The sequence below is a fragment of the Rutidosis leptorrhynchoides genome, chromosome 10 (assembly GCF_046630445.1).
Source record: "Rutidosis leptorrhynchoides isolate AG116_Rl617_1_P2 chromosome 10, CSIRO_AGI_Rlap_v1, whole genome shotgun sequence".
NCBI lineage: Eukaryota > Viridiplantae > Streptophyta > Magnoliopsida > Asterales > Asteraceae > Rutidosis > Rutidosis leptorrhynchoides.
This window is the reverse complement of record NC_092342.1, coordinates 91763218-91776220: the sequence shown is the minus strand read 5'-3', so window position 1 is coordinate 91776220 and position 13003 is coordinate 91763218.

The window sequence follows — 13003 nt, the reverse complement described above, 5'->3', positions numbered from 1 at the left end:
TATTATATTAAATCTTGTGGTTCAAATGCAACGTTTACTAAAACACCTATGATTTCACCAACGTTTTTCGTTGACAGTTTTCTATATGTTTCTTAGGTTCATACTTGGCTATTTGATACATGCTTCCGCACACTTTGATTTACTTGCTTGGAGTCAAGCATACATGCATACGCTAGTGATAGCACCTTTGGATTCAAACTTAAAGCATATACTTACGCTATTTATAGCAACCGTGATTTTAAACTAATTATGTCGCAAGTTATTTCATTTATACTTTACAACTTTTGTAAACTTAAACTTGTTGTCGATTTGTTTTGTAAACTAAACTTTGTAAGTCTTGTACGTTTCAAATGAATGCGACATAATTTTGGTCAAACAAGTCTCATATAGGGACTATGACCACGCAACGGGACCTAAGTAGTCGGCGCCGCCAATGACGATTTGGTCGGGTCGCTACAGATGGTATCAGAGCGTTGGTTGTAGGGAACTAGGATGTGCATTAGTGTGTCTGACAGAGTCGTTAGGACGCATTAGTGAATCTAGACTACAACCGGATAGTTAGCCATTGCATTCTGACATACATTTGCTATAGATAGCACTTACTTGACTACTTGTGCATTATACTTGAATCATTCTTAGGTGAACCTCTTAATGGTACCAAGTTTTCATCATACGAATCCGTATTCTGCCACTTTCTGGTAACACACGTAAATTCAAGATTCATACGCGTAAGGATGACGACGACTTCATTAGTCACACTAGTTCGGGAACTCTGTCTCCCACGTTGTTATTCACCAACCATCTCAACTTACTATCGGTGTCACACCGGTGTTTCTTACTATCTACCACTTCTTGTTTCTACCATCACTACTATAGGTGAGTATCGTCATCAACACTTATCACTACGGTTGCGTACTATTCGTTATCATGATTCGTTACACTTCTCGTACCGAAATACATTATTGTTTGACTTGAACCGCATTGACGTGAACAATCATTTATACACTTCCCTCGGGAAACACTTCTCCAGAGTTGCACAAATTCTTTCGATTAATACGAGTCACGTTAGAGATGTCGTTACACTCTATTCATTTTAAAACTTCACGATTACACGAACCTGAATCTATGGAGTGATGTGGGGATGGAGGTACGAGTTAGCGTAATATAAAGACACTCGATCAACGTGGTTATATTATGGTAAGTCATACCAAAGTTCTAATGACTCGTGATGGTGATTGGACTCGATCAACCTAATCACCACCATGTGCCATGTACATGACTTCATTTTTCTTGTTTGAACATCCGAAAACTCCGAGAATACTGATAACAACCATACCCAGGACACATCTTCGATTATTGTCGAACTATATTTATGCTTCCAAATGAATGTCAAATTCTTTCAACATCATACGTATGTTACACGTGTATACTATCTCGTCTTCGCGCAGTTTTATTGACGAACTACGGTATGCTTGTTATGCTCACCTCGAGGTGGAAACTTCTCTCGCATCACACTCGTACTTCTGTTTAAGGAAATATTTATTCAACATTCTCAATGGAGGTAGAGACTCTTCACGTTATACTAGTATTCGTCACGAGGGTGAATATTCCTAACGAACATTTTCGAAAACCGATAAATCTTCCGCGGTGCGAGATTCTTGAGAAACAAAAACTTGTTCAAAATATATCTTAAGGAGATATACTTCGTTTCGAATCGAGATCCTAGTTTCACTTCTAGATTTCGGGGTGCCTTACAAAAAGCCTCGGGACCACGTTTAAACATGAGTACAACACATCAACCATAACCCGACGGACCGAGCAAACATACGATTCAAACCTTGGAAACCGTAATACGAATTTGCGTTATCAACTTCAAATTTACTTGAGAAAAGTTTTTGCCTTTAACCAAATTCTCTTACAACGATGGTTATCATTCAAGTCTTAACGTCACACCTTTTGAAATCTTATATGACCGGAAACGTCATTCTCCTTTTGTAGAACCAAGTAAATGATAATCAAGTCACCGAACCCGGACTCATTCATGGAGTAACCGTTAAGATCGTTCCAAATCCGAGAAAGGCTCGAGATGGCCTGTAGTCGCCAAAGGAGCTATGCCAATGTTAGATGTAAACCTTTCGAATTCCATGTGGGAAACCGCGTAACGTTAAAAGTCGCACCTTGACAAGGTGTAGTCCGTTTCGAAAACGTAGAAAGCTAAATCCGCGATATTTTTAATCCTTTTGAAATCTTGGGGCGTGTTGTGCCCGTTGCTTACCGTTTCGAACTTCCGACTCAAACAAATTCCGTTCATCCTACATTCTGTGTATCAAACTTAAAGGCGTGTCTTGCGAAACAAGAACTTGTTATCCTCTTCTATGAACTTACTATCAACGATAAACTTCACTTCCTAGGAGGACCGGTTGAAACTATAAATTGTGAAACCAAACTTTAAACCAACGTAAAATCTTGATTGTCAAAGTTCGTTGAAATGCCCAAGGAAGTACCTTCACATATCCGTAGAATTTGCAAAACAAGGTTTCGAAGAAGAAACAACAACTACTACTTTCAACTAAATTTCGGGACGAAATTTCTTTTAAGGTGTAGGTAATGTAACATCCCGCATTTTTCCGTTAAATTTATTTTTAACACTGTCTTTTTTTTTAAATAATATCTTTCGTTATTTAATTTCGTAGTTTCCGTTTACTAACATTCATAATATTCCCGCTATTTAATTATAACATCACTCGTTTACTTGAGCGTTTTTAAAAATATTCGTTTGGTTAATTCACACACCCGCTTTCAAACTCGAGGGACCAAATCTGACATTGGGCCAAAGTGGCAACTAGTGAACTAGTCACCACCTCCCTTCCCCACCATTTATTTTTTTCTTTTCTCTTTTCTTTCAATTCTTTCTTCCATTCTTATATCATTTTCTTCATTTTCACTAAATCATCATCCAAATCTGAATCAAGAAGCAAACATCAAAACAAATTACATATTTGGAATCCTCTCTTCATCCTCTACATTTTGGTACCAATTTCATCAAGTTTGGGTAACATTTCTAAAACTCTAGATTTCTCTAAATTCGTGTTTTTGACTTGAAATTGTGTTTGTTAGTGTCTATGGCTCGTGTATAACATGAATATATGTTTTGTTTGCTCGATTCGTTGTTTTGAGTAACTAGTTTGAACATTTGAAATGGGTGTGCTTAATCTTTGATTTTGGATGAGTTAATGTTGTTAAATTGTTAAAGTTCATGTTTTAATTGTGTTACTAGTATCACTAGCTTCGTTTTGATGCGTAGGTTGATTAAGAAAACTTCAAAAACATGAATATTGATTTTTGTGGATTTTGGTTAGGGTTTGATAGACTTAAAACGAGCTTTTGATGTTTCGAATACCATGAAAAGTTATTAGTAAGTGTTTATTGTAATGTATGTTTCATTACCTTCAAAACGGCATATCATATGCGTGAATTAGATTCCCGAATCTTAAAATGCATTTTGTGAACTTGAACTTTGAAAATAAACCTTTAATGATCATTTGACGAGATTTCGGTTTTTGCAATTGATGTTTTTGCTTGATGAAAAGTGGTTAGTTGTGTTCCTCGTCAAAATACCTTTCCAACGATATAAAATACGTGTTCTAAGTGTTTACGGTTTGTATTTTGTGCTAAAAAGAATTTTGGATCAAGACTTGAACTTTTGAAACAGCCCAGGTACCAGGCCACGCCTAATGTCGCGGCGCGGCCCTCCTCTGTCGCGGCGCGGCAATGGCCGTGTTTGGGGACTGTTCAACTTTACACGTTTTCGTTTAATTCCAACTATGCTACGCACCTCCGATTAACATGTAACTTGGCCAGCATGCTCAAATATGACTTCTAAGCATAGAAAAATAGTTCGGGACCCGACCCGAACGTGTTGACTTTTTTGTTGACTTTGACTTGACCGAGTTTGACTTTTAGTTAAACTTAACCAAACGTTTATGCAATCGTTCTAATCTTATTTTATACTTGATTCTTGCATGAAACTTGACAACGTGATTCACATGCTATACTATTCGAGTCGTAACGAGCCATAGGACTAATTGAACACATTTCGCCCGACCTTGTGTCGTAACCGGTTAATTGATATAACTTACTTGTTTAGGTCAAGGCTAAGCAACTTTCATGCACACGTTTACTTTGTGAAGTACTTTTATACTCGTGCACTCGAGGTGAGATCATAGTCCCATCTTTCAAACAACTTTTATGTTTTAAACTATGGGATGAGAAACATATACGTATCATGCTTTTACACTTTGAACACAAGTACGAAAACGGACATTCCACGTACGGGTTTGAACAAAAATCCTCAATTCAATTATCATTAGTTACACTTGCAGGGTGTAAACGTGAACTTATATTATGTGATCACATGGGCTTGACGAGCCTCATTCGGACGGTTCGCTACCGTTAGCGGATGAAATATATTTTTGGGTCTAGTGTATGTTCTAACACTACGCAAAGGGTGCAAAACAGTTAAGTTTGATAATTGGTGCCCGCGAAACAAATAACAACTTTGTAATGCAAATGATCTTGATAATCATATTATATTAAATCTTGTGGTTCAAATGCAACGTTTACTAAAACACCTATGATTTCACCAACATTTTTCGTTGACAGTTTTCTATATGTTTCTCAGGTTCATACTTGGCTATTTGATACATGCTTCTGCACACTTTGATTTACTTGCTTGGAGTTAAGCATACATGCATACGCTAGTGATAGCACCTTTGGATTCAAACTTAAAGCATATACTTACGCTATTTATAGTAACCGTGATTTTAAACTAATTATGTCGCAAGTTATTTCATTTATACTTTACAACTTTTGTAAACTTAAACTTGTTGTCGATTTGTTTTGTAAACTAAACTTTGTAAGTCTTGTACGTTTCAAATGAATGCTACATAATTTTGGTTAAACGAGTCTCATATAGGGACTATGACCACGCAGGGGTTTAGAGTCAGAGCAAGGTATTCGTTAATGACTTCAGCAAACACTGAATCATTTGGATTCTTTAAAGGCAGGTTCAGTCTTTGTGATTTGTCCACAGCCTCCTTCATACTTTGCTCAATCCGTTTTCCAGTTCCAAAACTTCTCTTTTTCTGAGCTTTACCAGGACACTAATCTTTATCATCAAACTTTTTACTGTTAAAGTCGTTTATAGTTTTTGCTGCTTCATCAGCATTTTTCCATTTTCGGAGAACCAATTCGTAGTTCGGAGTGTTTTTCAGAAACTTTACATTCAAATTAAGTCTAGAAGATAGACGTTATATATACACATATAACTGTTGGCGTAGACATGCTGCGAGATTTCAAAATACTAATTGCTAATTCCCGATGATTCGTATGGCAATTCTCGTTACAAGATGCGAATGAGTAAATGATGGGGTTTCGGTAATTATAATGATTCTTCGGAAGGTCAAAGATCAGTGAAGTTGTGATTAAGTTTATTGCTAATGTGGTGAAACATGAAAGGTTCTCTGGTAACAAAAGGGTAATCATATATATCAAGATTATGATAAGGCTAATCCGAATGAAAAATCGAAGTTGTCTTGCTGGAGCTGTGATAAAATTTGCTACTTTGAAAAGGAATTGCAAAGTTATTTTTGCTAATAAATGCCAAAGGATCTGACACAGATCTGTGTTGAATTATGACTTTGATTTCGAGAGCTTTTTAAGTACATAACTGTGGGTAATATGTGGTTGGATCATCATCTCGATTGCTCATTATTTGAAGTGTCTTCAGAAATTTTCGAAGGATTTAAACACATATTTTAATCGTTAATATACATTTAAGGTTCTAACATAGTTTTAAAGTCAAAGTATAGCTTTGAAAGATGTAGGAATCTAAAAGTGATGGTACCGGTTATATCTCGAATTGAATTCTGAGGTTTCAAAATTAGAATATGTAATTAGGTTTGAATGAGTATGGTTGTTTTGATTTCTATGAAAGAATGTATATTATTGTGAAAGTAGGAAGTATAGTTGATAATTTGCTTAATCAAATTTGAAGAATGTAACATATTAATTGAGAATATATATATCTCTCGGGTATTACCTACCCGTTAAAAAAATTCACAATTAATATTTTGTACAAAAGAATTTTATTACAGTCTTTATGAAGATATATATGTATATATATTCTCTTCCGGTGTAACATAGATTTTAATGAGTTAATACTAAATTAAACTCATTTGATTTACGGTTGGAACTAGAATTGAATAATCCCTTAAAGGCTTTAGAGATTACATAAGTATTTCTTCAATAATATTGAAATTATGAATCTATACTTCGTTATTTGTTGAGGCGTGATGTTGGTTTTTGTTAAATTCTTGTGAACTTCGCAAAGTACGAATGAGGTTATCTGAAAAGTTTCGGGTACATTGATGATAAAAGTGTAAAATCAAATATATACTTGATTTATTATGAATTGAAATTGTTGAATTGAGACAGAGATTGTAGTTAACGCTGGTTAAGTTGCGGCCGAAGGACGTACATTATTGCATATTTATAATATGAATTAACCGAGTAGTTAAGATTCACACACGATAGCTTAGCACGGAAAGATTTATTTTTTTTATTTCAAATATATATATATATATATATATATATATATATATATATATATATATATATATATATATATATATATATATATATATAATATACATATAATTTCTTCAGAGGGAATGAGTTAATTCTTCATAACTCGTTGATAAAATATACGCGTTATTGATTCGTAATGATGTCCACAGTGATTCTTGAACTGACGGAGTTTGTGATGTTACAGGTGTTGTTGATTCTGATGTTGACTGTACTGATGATGCTGGTGACGCTGACGGTACTGTTGATGCTGTTGGTAAAACAAGTTTAGCTTGTTATACACACCCTTTTTGTCAGGGTTTCTACTCGTCCTTCTATCATTTTAGTTCACTTAACTGATTTATGGTTAGGGCTAAATTAGATAATCTCTAAGACTTTAGAGATTACATAATCGCCGCAGAATGTTTCTCCAATGAAGTTATGAATTAATACTTCGTCAGTTATTGTCGTTGGTACTCCTTGGTATCTATGGTGCATATGACGTTGATGCTCGTGGGACAGATTGTGAAGTTGAGGTTTACGACGCGGTTGTGGTTGGAGGTGGTAATGGTACTGTTGGAGTTGATGATAGTGGTACTGGTTATGCTGCTGGTACTGCTACTGGTGTTTGTAATCTTTGCATCATATTCTCCAAAGCCACTACCCGAGCGCGAAGCTCGTTGACTTCTTCTATTACACCGGGGCGATTGTCGGTTCAGACGAGCGGATAAATAAAATCTAGAATTTGATGTAATATATAATCGTGACGAGATACTCTGGAAATGAGAGAGAAAATGGTATTTCTGTCAGGTTCGCCGGTAAGTGCTTTAGGTTCTTCGTCAAGAGGGCAATGTGGTGAATGAAAAGGATCGCCTTCTTCTTGTCTCTAATAATTGAGGAGGCTATGAACCCATCCCCAATTCATCCAGAATAGGTGATGACTGATTGGTTGATCCATTCCGGTCACACTGCTTTCGGAGCTTGAATGAGATTCCATTTCAGAATCCGAAGAACTTGAACTAATGGCGAATTCCATTTCGTACGATTGAATAAAGAATTTTTCGATATGAAATGATCTTCCGGCTATCGGATGGTATTCTAATTACATAGAATATCTATATATATGGAGCAAAAGATTTCATAAATTACGGAGGAATTTACGGAATATATCAGGCAAAGTTTAAAGTAACAGATACGATAAGATATGATTTAGCAGATACGCTAAGATATGAATTTTGTCTATACACTACTCATTCAATTAATATAGCAAGACGTGTCTAGACTAATAATGATAAGCAGGTAATTTCCTAAGGATGATAAGCAGATGATTTCCGACTAGAAATGATAAGCAAAACTTTTGACATGCAGACACGGTCGAAGTCCAGACTCACTAATGCATCCTAACGACTTATCAGTTAGACACACTAATGCAGACCTGGTTCTATAAGACCACCGCTCTGATACCAACTGAAAGGACCCGTTCATATACATTATAAACGATTCACAATAGTTGATTTCATCGCGAGATATTTGACCTCTATATGATACATTTTACAAACATTGCATTCGTTTTTAAAAGACAAACTTTCTTTACATCGAAAATTGACAGGCATGCATACCATTTCATAATATCCACTATCCAACTATAAATTGACTTAATAATAATCTTTGATGAACTCAATGACTCGAATGCAACGTTCTTCGAAATATGCCATGAAAGACTCCAAGTAATATCTTGAAAATGAGCAAACGCACAGCGGAAGATTTCTTTCAATCCTGAGAATAAACATGCTTTAAAGTGTCAACCAAAAGGTTGGTGAGTTCATTAGTTTATCATAATCATTTATTTCCATCATTTTAATAGACCACAAGAATTTCATTTCCAGTTCTTATAAGTATACGTCCCATGCATAGAGACAAAAATCATTCATATGGTGAACACCTGGTAACCGACCTTAACAAGATGCATATAGAATATCCCCATCATTCCGGGACTCCCTTAGGACATGATAAATTCGAAGTACTAAAGCATCCGGTACTTTGGATGGGGCTTGTTGGGCCCAATAGATCTATCTTTAGGATTCGCGTCAATTGGGGTGTCTGTTCCCTAATTCTTAGATTACCAGACTAAAAAGGGGCATATTCGGTTTAATAATCCAGCCATAGAATGTAGTTTTAAGTACTTGTGTCTATTTGGTAAAACATTTATAAAAATTACGCATGTATTCTCAGCCCAAAAATATAAAGGGTAAAAAAGGTAAATGAAAATCACCATACTATATTTCGTAGTAAAAATACATAAGACATCATTGAACAAGTGCAAGGTTGGCCTTGGATTCACGAACCTAAATTAATTATATATATTTATATGTTGGTCAATATTTGTCTAACAATTTAAGTCAGGTCATAGTGTATCACAATCCTAATGCTCGAGACTAATATGCAAAAGTCAACAAAAGTCAATTTGACTCAAAATGATTTCCAAAATTTATACATGATTATTATATAACTTGAATATCGTCGTTTATATATTTAATATTTTTAAAAGTCATTTGTTAATAAAATTTATATTTAAAATTTGTATATGATAAAAATATACTTTTACATATCTTAAGTAAATAAATTTATAAAATTCATTTAATATCATAGAAATATAATGATAGGTATTATTTATGTAATTATATTACGTGTAATAAAATATCTTTGTATTACATATTTATTTGATAAAATAATATCGATAATAACAATAATAATTATAAGTTGTATTATTTTGTAATAATAGTTATTATTATTCTGCTTAATAAAATATCTATATTTATATTTACTAAAAATGATATTAAAATGATAATTTTTATTAATAATAGTACTAAGCTGATAATAATAATGATATTTATAATAGCAATGATATTTCTATTAAAAAGGATAATTTTAGTAAAAATGATAGTTTTAATATTAATAATTCTTTTAATAATAAAAAAATGGTAAAAATAATAAGAACGATATTTCTATTAAAAAGAACTCATAAAGGTTTGATGCTTCCGCTGTAGTTGTCTTGCTGTGTAGACTCCCTCTGCTTTTGTTAGAGATGTCTCTGCATGAAACGTTTACCTTGCATTAACAACTATCTTACTTTTGAAACAATGAATTTGTAATGACCTTCGGGTCTCGTACTTATGTTAATTGCTTCTATTCGTAGAAGCCTACTATCGTTTGTAAAACTTATGACGTTGGTTATGACGTCACCCTTTCTTATGAATGCAAACTTATTTTAAAACAGCATATAGTGTTTGACCTTGTAATGATCCTGTTGTTGATGATCCGTATACGTTAATTTTGTACGGGGCATCACAACTCAGAACCGGGTTCGATCAGAGAAGAAAAAGCTACTCCCCATGTCGTATTTGCAAAAAGAAAAACCACTTGGATAAAGATTGTTTCCACAAAGGGAAGCCACAATGCAATAACTGGAAAAGATTTGGACATCTCGAAAAAGATTTTCATTTAAAACAAAATCAGTGACCTAACTACACAGAAGAAAATGAAGATATACCATAGAAAAACAATCAGTTATTCTATGTTTGTCATGATGCAAATGAGCTAAGATATGACACTTCGTTCATCGACAGTGGGTACAGCAACCACATGACAGGAGATGAGAAGCTATTTCATAGTATCAACACCTCCGTAAAGTCCCGCGTCAAGTTACACTCGTGGATACTAAAGGCAAAGGTACTATAACAGTTCAAACTGATAATGTCACTTGATCTGTTAATGACTTTCTTCTAGTACCAAGCTTAGGGAGTAACTTGCTAAGTGTTGGACAAATGATGAAGCATGGATACTCTTTACTCTTCAAAGATAAATCATGTGTTATTCGTGACAAGAAAAACAACTATAAATTAATAGCCGAGGTTCCAATGGAGAATCACAAATTTCCGCTTCGTTGGCAGTATATCAGAGACGCGGCCATGAAAGTTCAAGTTGAAGAATCATGGCTATGACATCGAAGATTTGGCCACTTTAACTTCCAAGCACTAAAAATCCTCCAACAGAAGAATATGATGAGAGACTTTTCGAACATAGAAGAGATCACTGAAACATGTGAAAGTTGTATGATGGGCAAGCAACAACAAAAACCTTTCCCTCATGACAAAGCCTGGAGAGCGAAAGGTATACTGGAACTGGTGCACACTGACATTTGTGGACCAATGAGGACTCCGTCTCTTAACCAAAACAGGTACTTTATTCTCTTCATGGATGATTATTCTAGAATGATGTGGGTTTATTTCATGCGTGAAAAATAAGAAGTCTTCACAATATTCAAGAAATTCAAGAATTACGTTCGTAAGACTAGTGGCCATTATATAAAGACACTAAGAAGTGATAGAGGAAAAGAATACACCTCTACACAGTGTAATAAATTCTGTGAAGACAAAGGAGTAAAACGTCAACTCACTGTTGGTTACGCCCCTGAGCAAAATGGTGTCTCTGAATGCAAAAATATAACCGTAATGGAAATGGCCAAAATAATTATACATGAAAAAGGCCTTCCAAACATTTTTTGGCCTGAATCTGTATACATGGATGTATATATATTAAATTGATGTCTAATGAAAGTCGCCGAAAACAAGACTCCGATAGAGGCATGGAGTGAAAGGAAACCGTCGATATGGGAGTATGTGGGTGTATTTGCTACATCCATGTTCCTAAGGAGAAATGTCACAAGCTCCAAAAAAAATTGGAGAAGGGAATATTTTTGGGCTATAGCACACGGTCAAAAGGCTACCGAGTCTATAACCTGAAGACAACTAAGATCGTGATCAGTCGAGATGTGGAGTTTGACGAAGATGCTTCTTAGAACTGGGAGAAAGACAAAGTTGAAAAACAAACATAACTGGGGCGGATATCTATGGAAACTCAGCCCAACAACCACTACAAATGGAGCATTCTAAACAAGATGAAAGTACCGAAGAAACGAGTCTGACTACGCCAACTTCTCCGTCAATGACATTACCTGTAGTGCAAGACGATTCAAATCCAGAGTCAACACTTGGAAGAGTCAAAGCTTTAACAGATATATACGAGACTTGCAACTTCATAACTATTGAACCTGAAAGCTACGAAGTTACAGCCAAAGATGAAAAATAGGTGAATGCTATGAACGAAGAAATCCGAATGATCGAGAAAAACAATACATGGGAGTTAGTGGATCATTCCAAAGATAAAGAAATCATTGGAGTGAAGTGGGTTTACTAGACAAAGCTCAACCCTGATGCTTCTATACAAAAACATAAAGCAAGGCTAGTAGCTAAAGGATACTCACAACAGTCTGGAGTCGACTACAATGAAACTTTCTCACCTGTAGCTCGACTAGGCATTAGCAGCTCAACGAATTGACAGCTACTTAACAAGTTCATGATTCAGAAGGAGTCAAAGTGAGCCCACACTCTACATCAAAACCCAAGGTAACTCTGACACTCTCATTATTTCCTTGTATGTCGATGATCTTATATATACGGGAAACAATGAGAGAATGATACAAGAATTAAAGAAGACATGATGAAAACGTTCGGGATGAGTGACCTTGGATTGATGCACTATTTTCTTGGCATCGAAATCAGTCAAGAAAATGAAGGCATCTTCATATGTCAAAATAAATATAAGGAAAATCTCCTAAAAAAATTTAAACTATACGGTTGTAAAACCATTGCCATGCCACTAGTTGCCAATGAGAAGATGAGAAAAGAAGATGGATCTGAGAAAATAGACACCTCAAGATTCAGAAGTCTCATTGAAAGCCTACTTTATCTAAAAGCTACAAGACCAGACATCATGTACGCAACCAGTCTGTTATCAAGGTACATGCAAAACCTACTCAAATACATTATGGAGCTTCTAAAAGAATATTAAAATACTTGCAAGGTACCATGGACTACGGAATATGGTACAAGTCCACTACAGATTCGGAGCTTCATGGATACACAGATAGTGATTGGGTCGGATCAGTGGATGACATGAAAAGTACTTTAGGATACGCATTCACACTTGGATCTGGAGTCTTCTCATGGGCATCAAAGAAACAAGAAATGATGGCACAATCGTCAGCTGAAGCCGAGTACGTCGCAGCCGCTAATTCAGCTTATCAAGCTATATGGCTAAGAAGAATACTTGAAGACATGGCCGAAAAACAAGATGAAGCTACTCAAATATTCTGCGACAACAAGTCTGCAATTGCAATGGCAAAGAATCCGGTGTTCCATGGTAGAACAAAATATATTGCCATTAAATATCACTTTCTACGAGAAGTCTCGACAAAAAAAGATATTGAATTAAAATACTGCAAGACCGAAGAGCAGATTGCAGATATTTTCACTAAAAC